Below are 21270 nucleotides of genomic sequence, written 5' to 3' on the forward strand. Positions count from 1 at the left end.
CACAACCGCAACTCACACTCACAGCCCTCTGCTGCTCACCACAGCCCTTTTGCAGATTTTTATCTTCTGTGGAAATTGCAACAGTTCTGAAGGGCGGGCTGAACAAGAGGAGCATCGTGCCTGCTGGACAGCTGAAGACAGAATTAGGACAGACTCCCCTGAAATCACAAAAGCAGAGGCAACTCTCTGCACCACCTCCAACAGCAACGGTCACGTGCGGTCTTGGATTGTCCTCCACCTACATCATCACCTTCATGATACTGGGAGCCCCTTGAAGACGTCCATCTTTGTTTCTTTTAAGGTCTTTATTAAATTTGTTTTTGGCCGTGCCGGGTCTTTGCTGCCGTGCGTGGGCTTTCTCTAGCTGCAGCAAACGGGCTTCTCTTGTTGCAGGGCACAGCTCCAGAATGCGTGGGCTTCAGTAGCTGTGGCTCACAGGCTCTAGAGCACAGGCTCAGAAGTTGTGGCGGGCAGGCTTAACAGTTTCTCGCCTAGACCAGGGATCGAACCTGTGTCCCCTGCACTGGCAGGCAGATTCTTACCTACTGTACCATCAGAGAGATCCTGGTGCAACGTTTACTGAGATGACTCTTAAGTATCAGTGCATCTTAAACCAGTGGATAGAGCTGAAAGATTATTATCACAATTAAAATTTGTTTACCCAATGATACAGTCCTTTCATTTTAAACTACATATCTGTGAGATATTTTTTTCTAGGAAGACAGGATTAAAATCAAATATAGAACCAGAATTTGGGGTTTTTTTTCATAGTATCATTTTCTTTATTTTCATTAATACTATAAAATAAACCAAGCTAGATAGAGCCAGAATTTTGAGTTGTTATATAAGAAAGTACTCAAACATTTTTTGAAAGTAATAAAGCATATTTATAACACTGCTCTTATTAAACATATTGCTATACTACAAAAAAATAAAAAAGAAAGAAAGAAATTATATACACCTGATGTGAAGAGCCAACTCATTGGAAAAGACCTGGTGCTGGGAAAGACTGAAGGCAGGAGGAGAAGGGGGCGACAGAGGATGAGATGGTGGATGGCATCACTGACTTGATGGACATGAGTTTGAGCAAGCTCCAGTTCAGCCTAGCGTGGGTCCTTGATCTGGTCCCTCGGGAGCACAATTGCCCTAGTTAAACAGCTCTGATTGAACTTACAGCAGGTAACAGGATATATAGATGAGCAGGACAACAGCTCCCCCAGGACCCTTGGTCTAGGGACACAGACGTGAGGACCACCATCTATCAGGCAGGTTCGTGAGCGAGGAGGGCAGCTGGCGCTGGGCGATCTGCTTATCAGACACAGAGCTTTGCCTGGACCACAGGGGACGGCGGGTCAGGAGCACAGTTAGGAGTGACCACGGTCTCAGTGAGACAGCACTGAGCCAGGCAGTCCTGGTGCAAATGTACGGCGGGGACGGGCTAGATAGAGATGCTGAGGCAGAGCGGACAGGACTGAGGGGCGACAGGCTGGAGGAAGCTGGAGACCAGCTGAACGGGGCCTGACCAGGGCCAAGGAGCAGAGAGAGGGGCCTCGGCTGTATCTGCACAGTGTCCCTTGGGCCTCGCCAGTGCCGTAGACCGGAGACACTCCAGGTCCCGCTCCACCGTGCCAGCTGAGACTCAGAAGCCCAGGCACCTGCAGAAGCTTTCCCCCTCTCACTCTCCTCCTGCTCCTTCTCTCCCCTCCCTTGCTCCACAAGCCTCTCTAAAAAGGAGGGAAGAGGAAGCCCAAGTTCTTCTGGGCTCCCATGGGGCTGACGCCTGGGGCGCCCCCTGCTCTCCGTCCTCCCACCAGGAGGTTCACAGAGCCTCCTCCAGCTGAAGGGTGTGGGGGCCCCCAAGCGGGACTCTGTGACTCATACTGAACAGATAATGAGCTCTGGTGACAAGCGACCCAGCATCAGTGGGAGAAGTGCCACCTCCCCCAGGGCAAGGGCTTGGGCCCACAGGGCTCATCCGTGGGAAGGAGGCTGAACGAGAGTGACAGATCCCCCGGCCTCAGCCTCTCATCACACCCCTGTCCCACCACCCCCGCCAGGGAAGTCTTGCTCTTTTAAATGTGCAGTTTGCAGTTAAGACAGTTAAAGCAGGAGGGTCCCCCACCCCCGGAGGCTTGAAACTGGAGGCTCCATCTTTGACTTGGGCTGTCTCACTTTACCTTGAAGCTCAAGCGCTAGCCCTGTCTCCACACATACATCAAAATATGTTTTCTCTGCCCACTTGATCACTGATCCTTTTAGCTCAGTCAACCCATTCATACCGCAGAGCCTGCCTGACCACTAAAAGTCAGCCATGAATAACCGCATGAGTTCCAGTCATTACAGCAGAAGTGAGTGGCATATACTCTAAAAGCAGTGCCCTTGTAGCTGTGTGGTTTAAAATGCCACATTGTGGGAATTCCCTGGCAGTCCAGTGGTTAAGACTCTGCCTTCCAATGTAGGTGGTGCAGATCCCAGGCCTAGATGGGGAGCTAAGATCTCACACACCTCATGGCCAAAAAACCAAAACAAAACAGAAGCATTGCTGTAACAAATTCAATGACGATTTTAAAGATGGTCTTCATCATTAAAAAGTATCTTCTAAAAATACCATGCTGTTAAGACTGTAATATTGGTATGACCCTGGTGATGAAAAGATGATGGACTAAGTAAGAGAAGAGCAAGACTCTGATGCAGAAGAGAGAATGCAGCCACGAGACAGCACCCGTTTTACCTGCCCTGAGATATCCCTGTGTCAATAATGAGGTCTGGGCCATGGCAGGAAGCGTGGTGCTTGCAAGCTGGATGCACAAGGGCTCAGCAATGGAGCTACCTGCAGGAGAGAAACCGGAAGGAGACAGTGCAGAAGCTCTATGTCGGCAGAAGCAGGGCCAGTTACCATCCCCCAAGTCCAAAGAGGCAAAGACAGGGAGAAGTTACCAGAATCCCAAGAGTAGCTGCCTGGAGAGGGTGTCCCAACAGGGCCTGAGGTTCTCAGTAAGAGTGCAAAGCTGATAAGGAGAATGGGTGCCCAGTTCACCAACCTCCCTCCCTCCACACTACCTGGACTCCCTACTGGCCAAACTCAACCAGACATCCAAAGGCAGGGGAGCCTACTAAAGGAGTTCATGCAGTCACCCTCCAGCTCTTCCCAGAATGCTTGGTGTCTGAACCTCACTGTGTAGCAGTTGCAGACAAAGCGGGTAAGGAATGGATGGAGGACATGGAGGAGGGCAGTGAGTCCTTACCCCTATACTCCAGCCAGGTCCTTAGGGATGAGGAAATAATGTCAGCCTCTCCAGTGGAGACTTCTTGGAGGCCTTCCCAGCATCCAGCTTCCCCATCCTCTTTTATGACAATTCCAGGGAAGCTGACTCCAGCTCCAGGTGTGGAGGAAGATACCAGCTAGGCTAAACCAATCAGAATACCCCTTCCCCACTGGAAACAAGCATTTGACTTAAGTCCAATTTGACTCCATGACTTTTCCTTGCAATTCTGGGAAACGACAATCTTGCTTTCCTGCTGGTTGTAAACAAGGAAGACTGGAAGCCCTAAGATGTCGGGGCAGCCACTGGGGTCATGAGGAGAGTCAGCATAAGGATGGAGTAAACACCATCAAAGGCAGGATGGAGAGACAAAGTGAGACCAAGCACTTGGCAACATCACTGAGCTATTGAACAGGCCTCTCGGACATAGGCCTGCCTCTGTGCTTTTCAGCTAAATAAAACACATTTCTGAGTTGGATTTTTTTTCATTACAACCAAAAATTCATTACACCTGGGCTTCGCAGGTGGCACTAGTGGTAAAGAACCCATCTGCCAATGCAGGAGATGAAAGAGACCTGGGCTTTATCCCTGGGTTGGGAAGATCCCCTGGATGAGGGCATGGCAACCCACTCCAGTATTCTTGCCTGGAGAATCCCATGGAGAGAAGAGCCTGGTGGGCTATAGTCCTTAAGATCGCAGAGAGTCAGACATGACTGAAGCGACTTCAGTCGTGTCCAACTCTGTGTGACCCCAGAGACGGCAGCCCACCAGGCTCCCCCGTCCCTGGGATTCTTCAGGCAAGAACACTGGAGTGGGTTGCCATTTCCTTCTCCAATGCATGAAAGTGAAAAGTGAAAGTGAAGTCGCTCAGTCGTGTCCAATTCTGAGCGACCCCATGGACCACAGCCTACCAGGCTCCTCTATCCATGGGATTTTCCAGGCAAGAGTACTGGAGTGAGGTGCCATTGCCTTCTCCGACTTAGCCCACATGTACAACCAAAAATGCTTCAGTTGATACACCCTCCAAGAGTTAAACAACCCCACTACATCTTAGGAGGCCCACTAGTAGGAAGGATTAGAGGGAAGGATCTACTAATCTAGGAATCTCCTCTCTAGGGAAGGCCCAGTAGAGGGAAGGATCCATTAGTGGTTTGATACTATGCAGGAATATTCTAACTGTAAGAAGGCACAAGCTTCTGGCAGAGCACACTCACAGTTCTCATCAAAAAATGTCTTCCTCTTTGTAATTGGGTGTTTCGGTATCTTGTTTGACATAACTCGTGTGTGTGTGTGTGTGTGTGTGAATGTGTGTTTGGTTCATGTCAGTCTATCATTGAAATTTTTCTCTGCTATCCTCAGAAATTCTTTTAATTTAATGTTTAGTTTAAGAACCTTCAAAAGATGTTGCTGGAGTTAAATCTAAGAAGGATTGTCACCCATGAAGCCTTCTGATGAGCAGCCACCTACCTTCCTCCTGGCACCACCACCACCAACCGAGCCCCTTCTGCCCACTGGACTGAACAACAGGAGGCGTGGCATGGGCATGAGTGATAAGACTCCTAGGATTCAAATCACAAGCTTTCCAACCCAGGTATCCTAAGAGACTTCAAGAAAGGGGACGCCATTGAGCAACCTGGGCATCTATGGCTTAAACTCACGGTGGTGATACCTTCCAACCAACCCTGACATGGTTATCGTAAAGTACCCTCATGACACAGCAGATCCATACCTTGATGGCAGGTGATGATCTAAATCCATGTCAAAACTTGACCATGCCAGACAGGAAAAAGCCACAAGCTGATGCCAGGAGAGCCTGGACCTTGAGCAGAGACAAAAGGAGGGGATCCTAGGCCTTTTCCTTTACTGATTAAGCAAATTTTATTTTTGAACACCTTTGATATGCAAGGATCTATACCAGATGTGAAGAGCTGACTCATTGGAAAAGACCCTGATGCTGGGAAAGATCAAAGGCAGGAGGAGAAGGGGATGACAGAGGATGAGATGGTTGGATGGCATCACCGACTCGATGGACATGAGTTTGAGCAGGCTCCAGGAGTTGGTGATGGACAGGGAAGCCTGGCGTGCTGCAGTCCATGAGATCACAAAGAGTTGGACATGGCTGAGCAACTGAACTGACTGATCCGTACCAGAAAAAGAACTAGCCATTGCTTCATTCCACAATCATTTCTTGAGCACACACTTGCCAGGTGCAGCACAGAGAAATAAATGTGAATAAGCCTGGAATTTAGTCCATTCCACTGTCCTCATAGCTCAGTGTTTCTGAATGTGTGAGACTTACCATGAGTGGATACACGTGATTTTAATTGTTTTTAGTTCTACAGAGAGAATTCTTGTTCGTGCACGAGTAAGATATTAAATAACTGGCTTCTGTAGTGTGAAAGCCATTCTCTTCTCATTTTTCCCCAACTCCTCTTATTACTTTGAGAATAAAGTCTAAGTGTGTTACCATATGTTGTTAACATCTAAAAACTTGCCAATTTCCTTCTCTTCTAACAGAAAGAGAGACAAGAAAGAAACAAAACAAAACAGAGACAGAGAAAATTTGCCTTAGGTCCAGAACCTTCAAAAATAAAATATCCAGGGAAAATTTAACACCATTCTTTTGTTATCCCTGGTTTTACTTTTTATGATAACCTTTTTAAGTAACAATGGTTTTTAAAGAAAAGTGACAAGTAAATAAATAAGTAAATAAGTAAAAAAAATAAGACAGCTGTCAAATAAGTATGGTGAAATTATGAAGTGGGGTATAACCGATGGAGTTTTAGAAAAAATAAGAACATGGTATTGTATTACTTTTTAACCAAGTTTTCCATTTTTCTCTCCTTAAGATGCTTTACCATCTGTGCGGATTCTACAGCCCTACTCTGATGAAGTCAAGAGTCATCGTGTGACTCCAGCCAATGAAATCTGAGCCAAGTAACATGTGTCATTCACAGGAAGAAACTTGAAGAGCCATTACGTCATTTGCCATGTCTTCTTTCCCTCTTCTGTGGACAAGCACTATCACCCCGAAGCCTGTGCGTTTGTCTAGGTCTGGATTGAGGACGGCGAGAAGCAGAGCTGCAACCACGCCATGCTGAGCACCGAGCACGAGTGAGAAATAAGTGTTTGTTCTTGGAAGCCACAGAGTCTTGGGTGATGCTTGTTAATGCAGCATATCTTAGCCTATCCTGACTGATTAAAAAAGGCCGCAGAAGCATCTGACAGAGAGGCAGCTGGCTCAAAAGAGTCTGCCCTCACTCCTCAGGGGAAGAAAAACTCAAAATTTTATCCTGAATGCAGGATGTCCCATGAAAACACATAGGTATCCCCAGTGGGACAGACTCAGGTGTCTATTTAGGAGTAGCACTGTCAGAAGGCAACCCCTTCTGATGAGCCTTCTGCCTGAGTAACATGAAATCAGTTTTACTGGTGAAAGCGAAAGTGAAGTCGCTCAGTCATATCTGACTCTTTGCGACCCCTGGTAGGACTATAGCCTACCAGGATCCTCAGTCAATGGAATTTTCCAGGCAAGAGTATTGGTTGCCATTTCCTTCTCCAGGGGATCTTCCCAACCCAGAGATTGAACCCGGTCTCCCACATTGCAGGCAGACACTTTACCATCTGAGCCACCATGGAAGCCCAAATATTTCTTTGAGCCCCTTTTTTTGGCAGGCAGGGGCAAGAATACTGGAGTGGGTTGCCATTCCCTTCTCCAGGAGCTCTTCCCGATCCAGGGATTGAATGGTCTTGAAGTCTTTAGAATGAGAGAAAAATGGGAAATTAATTACATACCCTAAACACACTGTATGCCAGAGGCAACGTGCCAGACACTTTATATCCTTTCTCCCACTGGATCTTCGTGGTTTCTTTTTTTTTTTAAGCAACTTTTTACTGGAGTATAGCCAATGAACAATGTTGTGATAATTTCAGGTGAACAGCAAAGGGACTCAGCCTTACATATACATGTATACTGAAGAGTGGATATTATATCCATTTTATAGATAAAAAATGAAGGCTCGGGCTTCCCTAGTGGCTCAGTGGTAAAGAATCCGCCTGACAATGCAAGATAGACGGGTTCAATCTCTGGTCTGGGAAGATCGCAGCTGCCGCAGAGCAGCTAAGCCCGTGCACCACCAATATGGAGCCTGTGCCAAGAGCCCAGGAGCCACAACTAACGAGCCTCTGTGTCATGACTACTGAAGCCCGCATGCCCTAGAGCCCGTGCTCCGCAAAAAGAGACCACCACGATGAGAAGCTTGCACACCGCAATGAAAAGTCCCCACTCACTGCAGCTGGAGAAAAGCTCGCGCAGAAACGAAGCCGCAGCACAGCCAAAAATAAATAAGTAGCATTATATCAAAACATGAAGGCTCTGCCACACAGAGTCATCCAGCCAGTAACTGGTGCAGCTGGAACTTGAACCCAGAGCCGCTTGAGTTATAGTCCCTTTGTGGCTTCTCTACACAGCCGTGGCAAGATAGGGGCTGGAAGAACGCCTCCAGCTACATGCATTTTCATCACATCCTATGTTGATACTTACTGGAAATGTGGAATATGAAGGCTTCAGTTAATGATATTAGATTCATCCCCACATTCATCATCTTTTCTACAACTGCAGCATCCAAATTGAATCTGGGATGGAGGTAGCAGAATTTATCAGGACTGGAATAATTCAATGAATGTGGCAGCGGGGTTTCTCAATAGTCTGCTGGCTGCATGTCACAGTGATTGGGGAGTATTCAACCACCCTTCTCGAGCTGGGAATTAAAGCTTTTTAACCATGATTATATGGCCTAACATTCAGCTAAACCCAGTGAAACGACACTCTAATAGCTATTAATCGTGAGCAGTGCTCCCAGAAGCCCTCCCACCTTTTCTCCTTCCCTTCCCTCCTCCTTCTGGGTTTCCCTACCTCTCAGCCTCCATTCTTAACCTGGAAATAAGTATAGTCTTCAATCCACTCACTCCTGAGGTAGCTAAAAGAAGCAGAGGAGTAAAAAAGAAAAGGCAGAGGAGGGGAAAGAAATGATAAGGGGAAACGTGTGAGGGAAGAAAATGGAGATAATTGATCTCTTGCTGTCTGTTAGGTCCAGCCTCTCATAGAACTCTCAGAGCAATCTAGCGAGATCACCCCAACACCACTACCAATCAGTGATGATCTTTCTGGGCCCACTTTTCTAGGATCAGGAAGACATAAAAGACATTTCAGGAAGTAACAAGTTGATCTCTTGGCCCAGAATGGCCAAGAGAAAGTTGTGCTGAGTGACAAACTGTCAAGCATAATCTCCTTGAAGGCAAACCAGGTTTTTCCATTCCTTCTCTATAACTTTACTACCTAGTACATATGTTGTCTTTATAAGAAGAATTCTGCATGCTAAGTCACTTCAGTCGTGTCTGACTCTTTGCAACCCACTGGACTGTAGCCCACCAGGCTTCTCCGTCCATGGGATTTCCCAGGCAAGAATACTGGAGTGGGTTGCCATTTCTCTCTCCAGTAATTCTTCTACCTATGCTTAAATGCCAGTAATCTTCAGATTCAGTTAATCTGTTTAGTTAATTAATGTAATTAGCATTCATTTAGTAAGCATTGATTGAGTGTCTAGTGTATATCAGGCACTTTTGTAGACATGAAGAATAGAGCAGTGTGCAAAGAAATAAGAATCCCTGCCCTTCTAGAGCTTACATTCCAGTGAGAGGAGACAGACATTAAACAAAATAATATGCAAAACATATACTACTGTGTTGACCCCAAAATTGGTTTGTTTGTTTGCCTTTTTATGGAAAACGGAATGAACTTTTGGACCAACCCAGTATTTAAGGATGTGTGAGGTGTTATGGAGAAAAATAAAGTCACGAAAGGAACTTCAGAATGTTGGAAGGAGGTGGGATGCAATTTTAAATTGAACACTCAAAGGCTTTACTGAAAATATGACAGCTGAACAATAATTTAAAGGAAGTGAAAGAGGCAGTCATGAGAAAATCTGAAACAACAGCAGAGATTTGGAAGCTAGCTATGCTGTTCCCACGTTTTGGAATTTGTTTCTTCTTCATCATCTACAGTGACCCTCTCACAATTCGGGCCCCGAGTCCCCCTAGCCTTTTTATTTCAATAGCTGATTTTGGGGCAGGGTGAAGGGGGGTTAAAGAAGAAATTGTAATGAAAGTTTAAAAACAGCATTACCAACAATTGCTTAATACAACTCCATTGAACATGGAAAATTCATCAAGGAAGACAATATCAGTTCAGTTCAGTTCAGTTGCTCAGTCATGTCCGACCCTTTGTGACTCCATGAATCACAGCAGGCCAGGCCTCCCTGTCTATCACCAACTCCCAGAGTTTACTTAAACTCATATCCATCGAGTCGGTAATGCCATCCAGCCATCTTATCCTCTGTCATCCCTTTCTCCTCCTGCCTCCAATCCCTCCCAGCATCAGGGTCTTTTCCAATGAGTCAACTCTTCACATGAGGTGGCCAGAGTATTGCAGTTTCAGCTTTAGCATCAGTCCCTCCAATGAACACCCAGGACTGATCTCCTTTAGAATGGACTGGGTGGATCTCCTTGCAGTCCAAGGGACTCCAAGAGTCTTCTTCAACACCACAGTTCAAAAGCATCAATTCTTTGGTGCTCAGCTTTCTTCACAGTCCAACTCTCACATCCATACATGACTACTGGAAAAACCATAGCCTTGACTAGATGGACCTTTGTTGACAAAGTAATGTCTCTGCTTTTGAATATGCTATCTAGGTTGGTCATAACTTTCCTTCCAAGGAGTAAATGTCTTTTAATTTCATGGCTGCACTCACCATCTGCAGTGATTTTGGAGTCCCCAAAAATAAAGTCTCACACTGTTTCCACTGTTTGCCCATCTATTTCCCATGAAGTGATGGGACCAGATGCTATGATCTTAGTTTTCTGAATGTTGAGCTTTAGGCCAACTTTTTCATTCTCCTCTTTCACTTTCATCAAGAAGCTCTTTAGTTCTTCTTCACTTTCTGCCATAAGGGTGGTGTCATCTGCTTATCTGAGGTTATTGATATTTCTCCTGGCAATCTTGATTCCAGCTTGTGCTTCTTCCAGTCCAGCGTTTCTCATGATGTACTCTGCATATGAGTTAAATAAGCAGGGTTACATTATACAGCTTTGACATACTCCTTTCCCAATTTGGAACCAGTCTGTTGTTCCATGTCCAGTTCTAACTGTTGCTTCCTGACCTGGATACAGGTTTCTCAAGAGGCAGGTCAGGTGGTCTGGTATTCCCATCTCTTTCAGAATTTTCCACAGTTTATTGTGAGCCACACAGTCAAAGCTTTGGCATAGTCAATAAAGCAGAAATAGATGTTTTTCTGGAACTCTCTTGCTTTTTCCATGATCCAGCGGATGTTGGCAATTTGATCTCTGGTTCCTCTGCTTTTTCTAAAACCAGCTTGAACATCTGGAAGTTCATGGTTCACGTATTACTAAAGCCTGGCCTGGAGAATTGATCATTACTTTACTTGTGTGTAAGATGAATGCAATTGTGCGGTAGTTTGAGCATTCTTTGGCATTGCCTTTCTTGGGATTGGAATGAAAACTGACCTTTTCCAGTCCTGTGGCCACTGATGAGTTTTCCAAATTTGCTGGCACATTGAGTGCAGCACTTTCAAAGCATCATCTTTCAGGATTTGAAATAGCTCAACTGGGATTTCATCACCTCCACTAGCTTTGTTCATAGTGATGCTTATATGCTGATGCTGATGCTGCTAAGTTGCTTCAGTAGTGTCCAACTCTGTGGAATCCCAGAGACGGCAGCCCACCAGGCTCCCCAGTCCCTGGGATTCTCCAGGCAAGAACACTGGAGTGGGTTGCCATTTCCTTCTCCAATGCATGAACGTGAAAAGTGAACGTGAAGTCGCTCAGTCGTGTCCGACTCTTCATGACCCCATGGACCGCAGCCCACCAGACTCCTCCATCCATGGGATTTTCCAGGCAAGAGTACTGGAGTGGGGTGCCATTGCCTTCTCTGAGTGATGCTTATATACTCGATCATAAACTGATTTTCAGTAAATTTTAAAGGATTATAAACAAACACATATATGCTTCAATCACAACTACAGTAAATTTAAAGACTTCCCCAGTGGTTCATCAGTAAAGAATCTGCTTGCCAATTCAGGAGATGCAGGTTCAGTCCCTGGGTCAGGAAGATCCCCTGGAGGAGGAAATGGCAACCCACTCCAGTATTCTTATCTGAAAAATCCCAAGGACAGAGGAACCTGGCTGGCTACGGTCTGTGAGGTCACAAAGAGCCAGACACGACTGAGCACGCACGTACATCCAACATTAAATAAAATCTATAGTAATAAGATATTATTATTACCAGCTTTAACTGGGCTCTGTCTCTAGTCCAGTCCCCTGAGTTAGTCAGGATAGGAGAGGCTCTGCTGCAGCAAGGGATAAGCCCTGGAAGGTCAGTGACTTGATGCAATAAATAAGCATTCTCACTGGAACCATCATCCGACACAAATCAAGCTGACTTCTTCCACCTTTTGTCTGCACCCTCTGAAACATGTGGCTTCCACGCTCTTCACAGAAGAGGAAGACATGGAGGATTTTAGAACGGTAAGCCTTAGAAGTATCTTACAAATCTCTGCCCATATCCATTTGGCCATTCTGTGGCACTGACCTAATTTCACAGAAGGCTAGGAAATGTAGAGCAGTTCATGAATGTTTGATATGCGCAGCATTCTCTGCCACACATCCTCCCATCCTTCTGGTCTTTCTAAAGCATAAATATCGCCAGGTCCCGCTCGTGTTCATAACCCCCACCCCATCACAGTTGTCTGATACAGTCAGTAACTCTTCCATCAGTTTTCCCTCCTTTTTCCACTAGCCTTTTGGGCAGGAGGCTTTGTTTCTCTACGCTAAGGAATTAAAAATTCAGTACTCTTTCCAGTACTCTTTTCCCTTGTAAACAAACATTCTTGCCTTGCTCATCTCTATCCTCTCTCCTTCAGCCCATACAACCATTACCAAACAATAAACATTTTTAATGTGTTTAGTGAACATTCTAAAAAAATTGATTCTCGGATATTGCCCAGGAATTTGGGTTTTAAAACATATAGATGGTGGGTTTTCACCACATTTTGAAGCATGATATAAGCCAGCCATTAATACCTTCTTTAAAGAAGAAGAAATCAAGACTCAGAAAACCCATATGGAGAGTATGCCAAAGTCTAGGTTCAAATGCAGACTTGTTTGTCTCAAAAACTAGTGTTTCCTTAAATAAGTTGAGAGGACTTCCCTGGAAGTCCAGTGGTTGAGATTCCACACCTCCAACGTAGGGGGCACAGGTTCGGTCCCTGATGAGAGAAATAAAATTTCACATGCCACGTGGTGGGGACAAAATAAATAAATAGAGTATACAATAAATAGATAAATGAATATAAAGCATACATTTAAATAAATAAATTCAGGAATGATATTATAACCTTCTATGGGAATAGGGATTTAAGGGCAATTATAGGATTATGAAAGCCACTCAGTCATGTCCAACTCTTTGCAAGCCCATGGAATTAGTCCATAGAATTCTCCAGGCCAGAATATGGAGTGGGTAGACTTTCCCTTCTCCAGACAATCTTCCCAACCCAGGAATCGAACCCAGGTCTCCCACATTGCAGGGAGTTTCTTTATCAGCTGAGCCACAAGCAGAGCCCTTTTCATTCCAATCCCAAAGAAAGGTAGTGCCAAAGAATGTTCAAACTACCACACTATGGCACAATTGCACTCATCTCACACACTAGTAATGCTCAAAATTCTCCAAGCCAGGCTTCAACAGTATGTAAACCATGAACTTCCATATGTTCAAGCTGCATTTAGAAAAGGCAGAGGAACCAGAGATCAAATTGCCAACATCTGTTGGATCATCAAAAAGAAAACAACAAGAAAGTTCGAGAAAGCCATCTACTTCTGCTTTATTGACTATGCCAAAGCCTTTGACTGTGTGGATCACAACACACTGTGGAAAATTCTTCAAGAAATGGGAATACCAGACCACCTGACCTGCCTCTTGAGACACCTGTATGCAGGTCAGGAAGCAACAGTTAGAACTGGACATGGAACAACAGACTGGTTCCAAATAGGAAAAGGAGTACATCAAGGCTGTATATTGTCACCCTGCTTATTTAACTTATATGCAGAGTACATCATGAGAAACACTGGACTGGATGAGGCACAAGCTGGAATCAGATTGCTGGTAGAGATATCAGTAACCTCAGATATGCAGATGACCCCACCCTTATGGCAGAAAGTGAAGAACTAAAGAGCCTCTTGATCAAAGTGAAAGAGGAGAGTGAAATGTTGGCTTAAAACTCAACATTCAGAAAACTAAGATCATAGCATTCGGTTCCGTCACTTCATGGGAAATAGATGGGGAAACAGTGTCAGACTTTAATTTTGGGGCTCCAAAATCACTGCAGATGGTGAGTGCAGCCATGAAATTAAAATACACTTACTCCTTGGGAGGAAAGTTATGACCAACATAGACAACGTATTAAAAAGCAGAGACATTACTTTGCCAACAAAGATCCATCTACTCAAGGCTATGGTTTTTCTAGTAGTCATGTATGGATGTGAGAGTTGGATTATCAAGAAAGCTGAATGCCAAAGAACTGATGCTTTTGAACTGCAGTGTTGGGGAAGACTCTTGAGAGTCCTTTGGACTGCAAGGAGATCCAACCAGTCCATCCTAAAGGAAATCAGCCTTGAATATTCATTGGAAGGACTGATGCTGAAGCTGAAACTCCAATCCTTTGGCCACCTGATGTGAAGAGCTGACTCATTGGAAAAGACCCTGATGCTGGGAAAGATTGAAGGCAGGAGGAGAAGGGAACAGCCAAGGATGAGATGGTTGGATGGCATCACCAACTCATTGGACAGGAGTTTGAGTAAACTCCAGGAGCTGATGATGGACAGGGAAGGCTGGCGTGCTGCAGTCCATGGGGTCACGAAGAGTCAGACACGACTGAGCAACTGAACTGAACCCATAGGATTATGATGGCCTGTGAGTTAATCCATCTTCTTTTCCATGTCTCCTCAGGCTATGGTGGCTTCTATCATTTCAAAAAATCCCAACCTTTGCTCATGTCTCAGTGACATGTTGGGGGCAGCTATAATACAGTAAAGAGAGGAGCTGAACAACTCTCCACTGACTACTAGTTCAATTGGGAGAAAGATTTTTACTCTGAAGGTTTCAGATGTAATGCCTATGTCAAGGGTCATTTTTAAACTATTTGTTTATGTATCTATCTTCCCTAGTAGACTGTGAGCTCCTCCATGGCAAGAGTCAAGTCTTATTCATTGCTTCATCCATGGCATAATTGTATTTGAAATGAGTCTGTTCCTTCTTATAAAGGGTCTATGGCAAAAAGAATGGAAAAGAGCTATTGATCCAAGGATTCCCAAGACCAATCTGAGATTCTGACCCTAGAGATAGAACTCATAATCTATGTCTTCCTTCAACACTATGCCAAACACAATGTCAGGCTTGAAGGTGAAAAATAAACCACATCCTTGAGGCTTCCCTGGTAGCTCAGATAGTAAAGAATTCGTCTGCAATGCAGGACGCCTTCATTCCATCCCTGGGTCAGAAAGATTCCCTGGAGAAGGGAATGGCAACCCACTCCAGTATTCTTGCCTGGGGAATTCCAAGGTCATACGAGCCTGGTGGGCTACAGTCCATGGGGTCACAAAGAGTTGGACACAGCTCAATGACTAGCACTTTCACTTTCTGTTCTCAGAAAGCTCCTGTTTAGATCCAGTGACGCTCTAAATGGCCAACAAGAGGCCAATGACTACATTTCTTTCCTCCATGGCTTTATTCCCAGATCCTTTCATACACATTTGTATACGCTCTTGCATCTAATACTCCAGAAAGCAGGAATCTATGTCCACATAAACTCAAATATGACCATTGTAAGCATTAATTTTTTGATTCGGGGAACCTGGGTCCCTTCCACTATAGTGTCACTTTCAACAATCTAGTACCATAATCTCAGTTTCTCCATAGGCAAAAAAAAAAAAGAACTAGACTGAAGAAAATGAGACTTCTTCCAACTTCAAAATTCTGTGCAGACCCGTTGAGTGCTGTGCAGAGGCCACCTTATTAATTCAAACCTAGAAAAGAAATTCTCCAAGTATAGAGTTATTTATCATTCGCAGGAAGAGCTGAGCAGAACTCAAGCTGTTCAAGTTCCCTTCTCCTTGGCCAAGCACGATTTCCTCACAAAAGTTTTGGGTGGGATTTTTTAAGCTTCCAACGAGACTCTAAAGACTTTTTGGACATTGATCTGTACTTTTATACCATATGGTTGGAATTTAGTAGGAAGAAGTCAAGAACAGACAGAATGCACTGCTTGTGCCAAGAACCCAGTAATTTAGAAAGTTCCAAGAAAATGGATGATTTAAAAATACCCAAAAAAAAAAAAAAATTGGAGCAGAATGGGTATATCCAAACAGGCCGGAGGAGAATGAATGTTCTGGAAGTCTGATGTATCAGATTATCTGCAAAATGAACCAGCTCAAAACTTAGTGACTTAAATTATTCCATGGGTCAGGATATCTAGATGGTTTTTACATTTGTAGTTTGACTCTCTCTCATCTGCAGGATTTGTTTGTTTTTTTTAAGATTGATTGATGTATGGTTGTGTTGGGTCTTCACTGCTGCATGCAGGCTTTCTCCAGTTGTGGTGAGTGAGGGCTATTCTGTAGATAGGATGCACAGGCTTCTCACTGAAGTGACTTCTCTTGTTGCCGAGCACAGGCTGCAGGCACATAAGCTTCAGCTCACAGGTTCTAGGATGCTGGCTCAGTAGTTGTGATGCACAGGCTTTGTTGTCCCATGGCGTGTGGAATCTTCCTGGACCAGGGGTCGAACCTTTATCCCCTGCATTGGCAGGTAGATTCTTTACCACTGAACCACCAGGGAAGCCCTCATCTGCAGGGGTCTGGCTGAAATGGCTCCTTTTAGCTCTATCATGAACCATCACTCAGCACTCTTCAGATGCTGGAATCTCAAGACAGTGAATGCCAATGATCACTTTTCAAGTCTCATGCCCATCAGCCAAAGAAGTCATATGGCCACTCCAGACTCAAAGGGTGAAAAAATACTATACTTTTTGGTTGGAAGAACTAAAAACAAGTCAAGTATATTTAAAGACACAGAGAGGGGAACTATTGTGGCCAGTTTTACAATCTACCACAGATTTACCAGTTTTACCACCTAGTTACAGGAAAATTGGTTTAAATTCACTGGGATTTCACTTTGAAAAGTGAATATTGGGGGCAGGAGAAGATAAATAAGGGTTTGGCAAAAGATGACCACTACTTTCAAGGACTTGAAGAAATCTCACAGGTAAGAATAGGTTCATACAGAACTATTATGGTTAATGGCATGAATCATATAATGCAAATGGAAAAACATTTGAACAATCAGAGCTTGCCATATAGGTAATAAGGAAGGGATCTGACATCGAGCAGCTACCGTGAACCAGAAAATGTATCTAATGTTCTCAAAAATGCATTTCCTTCCATATTTTAGAGATGAAGTGAAACCTCAGAGGGCTTAAGTGACTTTGAGGTTCACAAGCTAAGAACTGGCAGATCTAGGATTTGAACCCAAATCCCTTTGATACCAAATTCCATGCTCTTTGATATGATATCATATTGTCCTTATGATATCATATTATCCTTTATGGATCAAAGGAACAGAGGCACACCCAGGTTCAGTACAAAAATAGATGCTTGTTGTAAGTACAGAAATGCTGGAAATTTTCTCAAAAGCATCTCTCACTCTCTTACCCACCATTTCCATTTCTAATCATTTGCCTAGATCTCTTCGCCGTCACACCCCTAGAAATCAGGGGCCCCAAACCCCATTAAAATATGCTGTTTTACAAATTCCAAATGCTTCCATTTGAATTCCATTACAAGAATGAGCCCTCCCTCCTGGATAGGAGGGGAGTTCAGGGGAGAATGGATGCAGGTATGGCTGAGTGCCTTTGTTGTTCACCTGAAACAACATTGTTAATCAACTATATTCCAATATAAAATAAAAAGTTTAAAAAAAAAAGGAGTGAGCCTTCCTTGTAGTGTTTGCATGTAAATAATTATCTGGAAACCAAAATATCATAACAAGAGTTACTATTTTCTTAGCACTTTTCTTTGTGTACCATACCTGATTCTCACCAAAAACCCACTACAAGTCAGTGCAAGTATTACCATTTTACAGACAAAAATCTGAGGCTTAGAATTCAAATCCAGTCCAGTCTACACAACCAAATTCAGTACTTTTTCCACTATACTACATTCCCTCTTGAAGCAAAAGATGTTGGGAGCTTCACAGACCATGCAAAAATGGTTGGTAAAGATAGTTTTTATCAAGCAGGCTTTCCTTTATTTATATCACATTCTACCAGAGTGGGATGTATGAGAAATTTTGATCATTCACAAATGAACTAGATCTGATCATTCTTGCCATTAATCTTAGAAGATTTTAGGAAATCCTTAAAACTTCCTTTATAAATAGAAATTTTTCCAACATATGTAAAAATAAAGCAAAAAGCATGATGAACCTCCATGTACCCTTCATTCAGTTTCAAAATTTTTCAACATATGGTCAATCACATTTCCTGGTAGATTTCTGCAAGATGAATCCCAAACCTATGGTTGATAATGAGCTGCTTCTGCTTCCCCCAGATTAATAGCCAAGGGGTGTTGAAGCAAGAAAAACTCCAGCATCATTCAGGAAGATCCCCTCATTTTTAAGGAAGAAGGGTATGGTTGAGAAACAGAACTGGACTTGCTCAGAGTCATACACTGAGATAGTAGAAACGGAAGAATTAGGACCAGGGTCTCCTGGCTCCAAGCTCAGAGCTCTCCCCATTTTTCCAGCCTTCTCCAAGGCATTAGAGTGCTTGTTCAGTACTCACTCCCTTAGCAACCACTGCCACCTCCAGAGGAGAAAGAAGTCAGTGCAGCTTGGGTTTGGCCTCCATCCAACAGGCTCAATAGACTTTGTCATTCATGCCCTTCTCTGACCTTTTACTCTTTCAAGGGTAATTAACCAGTCAAATGGGTTCCCTCTCCTGAGCCTTGGCATCCAAATAATCACAACCCCCTCCAACTACTGGTGACCAAATCAATTCTGAGAGGTCCCACTTGGTCCTCCATTGTCATGACCTTCATCAATTCAGCTCTCCTCATTCAAAAGTGAAGTGAAATTGAAGTTACTCAATCGTGTCCGACTCTTTGTGACCCCATGGACTGTACCCTACCATGCTCCTCCGTCCATGGAATTTTCCAAGCTAGAGTACTGGAGTGGCCATTTCTTTCTCCAGAGGATCTTCCTGACCCAGGGATCGAACCCAGGTCTCCCATATTGTAGGCCAACACTTTACCGTCTGAGCCACCAAATCTGGTGTCAAATAAAGATGGCAGACTTGCATGTGGAAATAACAGAGTTCACAGATATCTCTCTGCCACTTGGTTCCAATGACATATTCCCTAGTGAGAAATGACCTTGTCCCCCTGGGTGAATGCAGAGAACTAGGGAATTAGACAGAGCATGAACATGGCATAGAATGACGCTTCTCAAACTGGGAATTTTGGGAGATATATGGTGGCTTTCTAGGGGGTCCTAGAAACCATAGGATAAACACCTAGGTAAGAACATTCATTTCACATCAACTGCAAAGCTGGAAATTTCAGAGTGAGAATCTCATGACAAGCACTGTTATAAATGCTTTATACAGGAGAAAGCAGTCGGTCCTCACTGTAACCCTGGGAGATTCCTGTAAACCTAAGAGGTAGTGTTATCTCCATGGTGAAGAAACTGAGGCACAGAGTAATTTAGTAACTTCTCAAAAGTCACACAGCTAAGAAGTAGTAAAGAGTATTAAGCAAAATGATAAGGTTTAATAGATGCTGTATAAACTTTCATTTTCTATTCTATTTGTTTATTTGGGTGCATCAAGTCTTACTTGCAGCACATGGGATCCTCTTGAGGCATGCAGGATCTTTCCTTGCAGCTCACAGACTCTCTAGTTGGGGCACACAGCCTGCAAAGCACACAGGCTCGGTAGACGGCGCATAGACTTAGTTGCCCTGCAACCTGTAGGATCTTAGTTCCCTGACCAAGGATTGAACCCAAGTACCCTGCATTGGGGGCTTCCCAGGTGGCTTAGATGGTAAAGAATCTGCCTGCAATGCAGGAGACCTAGGTTCTATCCCCGGGTAGGGAAGATTCTCTGGAGAAGGGAACGGCTACCCACTCCCTTGGCTGGAATATTCTTGGCTGGAGAATTCTATGGACAGAGGAGCCTGATGGACTACAATCTATGGGGTCGCAAAGAGTCGGACACAACTGAGAGACTGACACTTTCACTTTCACTTTCTCTTGCATTGACAGGTGGATTATTAACCACTGGACCACCAGGGAAGTCCTGTGTAAGCTTTAAAAAGGGGTTATCACATGTGTAGGGATATTACTGAAGCCAAAAATTCTGAGCATTGACCGGGAGAAGTATGAACTAAGATGTAGTCAAGTCCTCAGTCTGCAGTCCTGATGGAACAGGCTGAAGGAATGGAGGAAAGTAAAAACTAAAATAAAAAAAAACTTATCAGCAAGAACTTCAGGGTAGGACAGAATATTTGGAGAGTAACTTCATTTATAAAATCTTTTCTGAGTCCCTCTCTCCCCATCTTAACAATGACCCTTACTGTGAAGATTATCATAACTGCTATTTTACAAATGAAGAAAACCAAGGTTCATAGGGGACACAAGACTTGCCAAGTATCTAACGAGGCATGAGGACTGACTCCAAACCCTGAGCCTTTTTAAAAAAATGTCTGGCCTCGCTATACAGCATGTGAGATCTTAGTTCCCCAACCAGGAATTGAACAAGCAACCCCTGTGTTGGAAGCACGGAGTCTTAGCCACTGAACCTCCAGGGAAGTCGCCCTTTTTAAAAAAAATTTTCTGAATGCTGAGCCTTTTGCAGTCCATCCCAGGAGAGCTAATTTTGAATCTGAGGGTATATTCCTGTTTCTCAGCTGGGTGTCTCAGCTCTGGTCCCATGGGAGCCCCAGTGAATAGGGTGGATATGTCTTGCTTTGTGCAGAATGGTCCTGGTTTATTACTGTGTCCTAGTATAATTAATATTAATAACAATGCCTTTTTTTCACTCTCAAAAGAGTTTCTGTTTGAATGAAAAAAGAAAAAATTATAGAGGCACCCTAAGCCTGAGCAACACTTTCCTAGTGTCTGGATTTGCAAAACAGAGCAGTAAGCTTCTGCAAACTTGCTTCATACCGGGAACATTGCTGGAGAGCTGTTTCTGAGGGGTAAGAGGCTAAATTTAGGACAACATGTGGGGAGAACGTTTCTAGTTTATTCCTCCCACTCTCACTTCCAGCCCCACCTGACTGTAAATGTGATGGTTCTCTGAGTGGAAGATTCAGAAAGAAGAGAAATAAAAGGAGAAAAGAAAAATCAGAACTGCCCATTTGCCTTTCCCTGGCTGCGTGCCTGAATTCATGGACATTCGGGAGTTCAGATTCTCACAGTAGATCACCTGCCTCCCTCTCTATGACTAAGGTGACCCAGATTCCTCCATCCCCTCCATCATTCTAAAAATCAGTGACAACTTTTCCCAAACCTTTTTTCCACCATCCATCCCTTGCTCGAGTGGAGAGTGTTAAGACAACGAGAGAGTGAACCTAGACAATTTTGAAGCCCCAGGACAGCCACGGGGTGTCTCACAGGGCAGGGCACCCAACCAGAAGCCCAGGTGGTCACTCAGGCTCAGAATTTTCCTTAGGGACAAGCAGGAGTTAATATCAGTATCTTCTCATAAAATGTCTGCAGAAGACATTACAGAGTCCAAGTTCTCTGTTCCTGTGAACACAAAGACCACACCTACTTACCTGTTTCTGGAGGAAGGCAGGGAGAAACCCATGCTTTTCTCCCTTC

Source organism: Capricornis sumatraensis, chromosome 11 (assembly GCF_032405125.1).
Source record: "Capricornis sumatraensis isolate serow.1 chromosome 11, serow.2, whole genome shotgun sequence".
Taxonomy (NCBI): domain Eukaryota; kingdom Metazoa; phylum Chordata; class Mammalia; order Artiodactyla; family Bovidae; genus Capricornis; species Capricornis sumatraensis.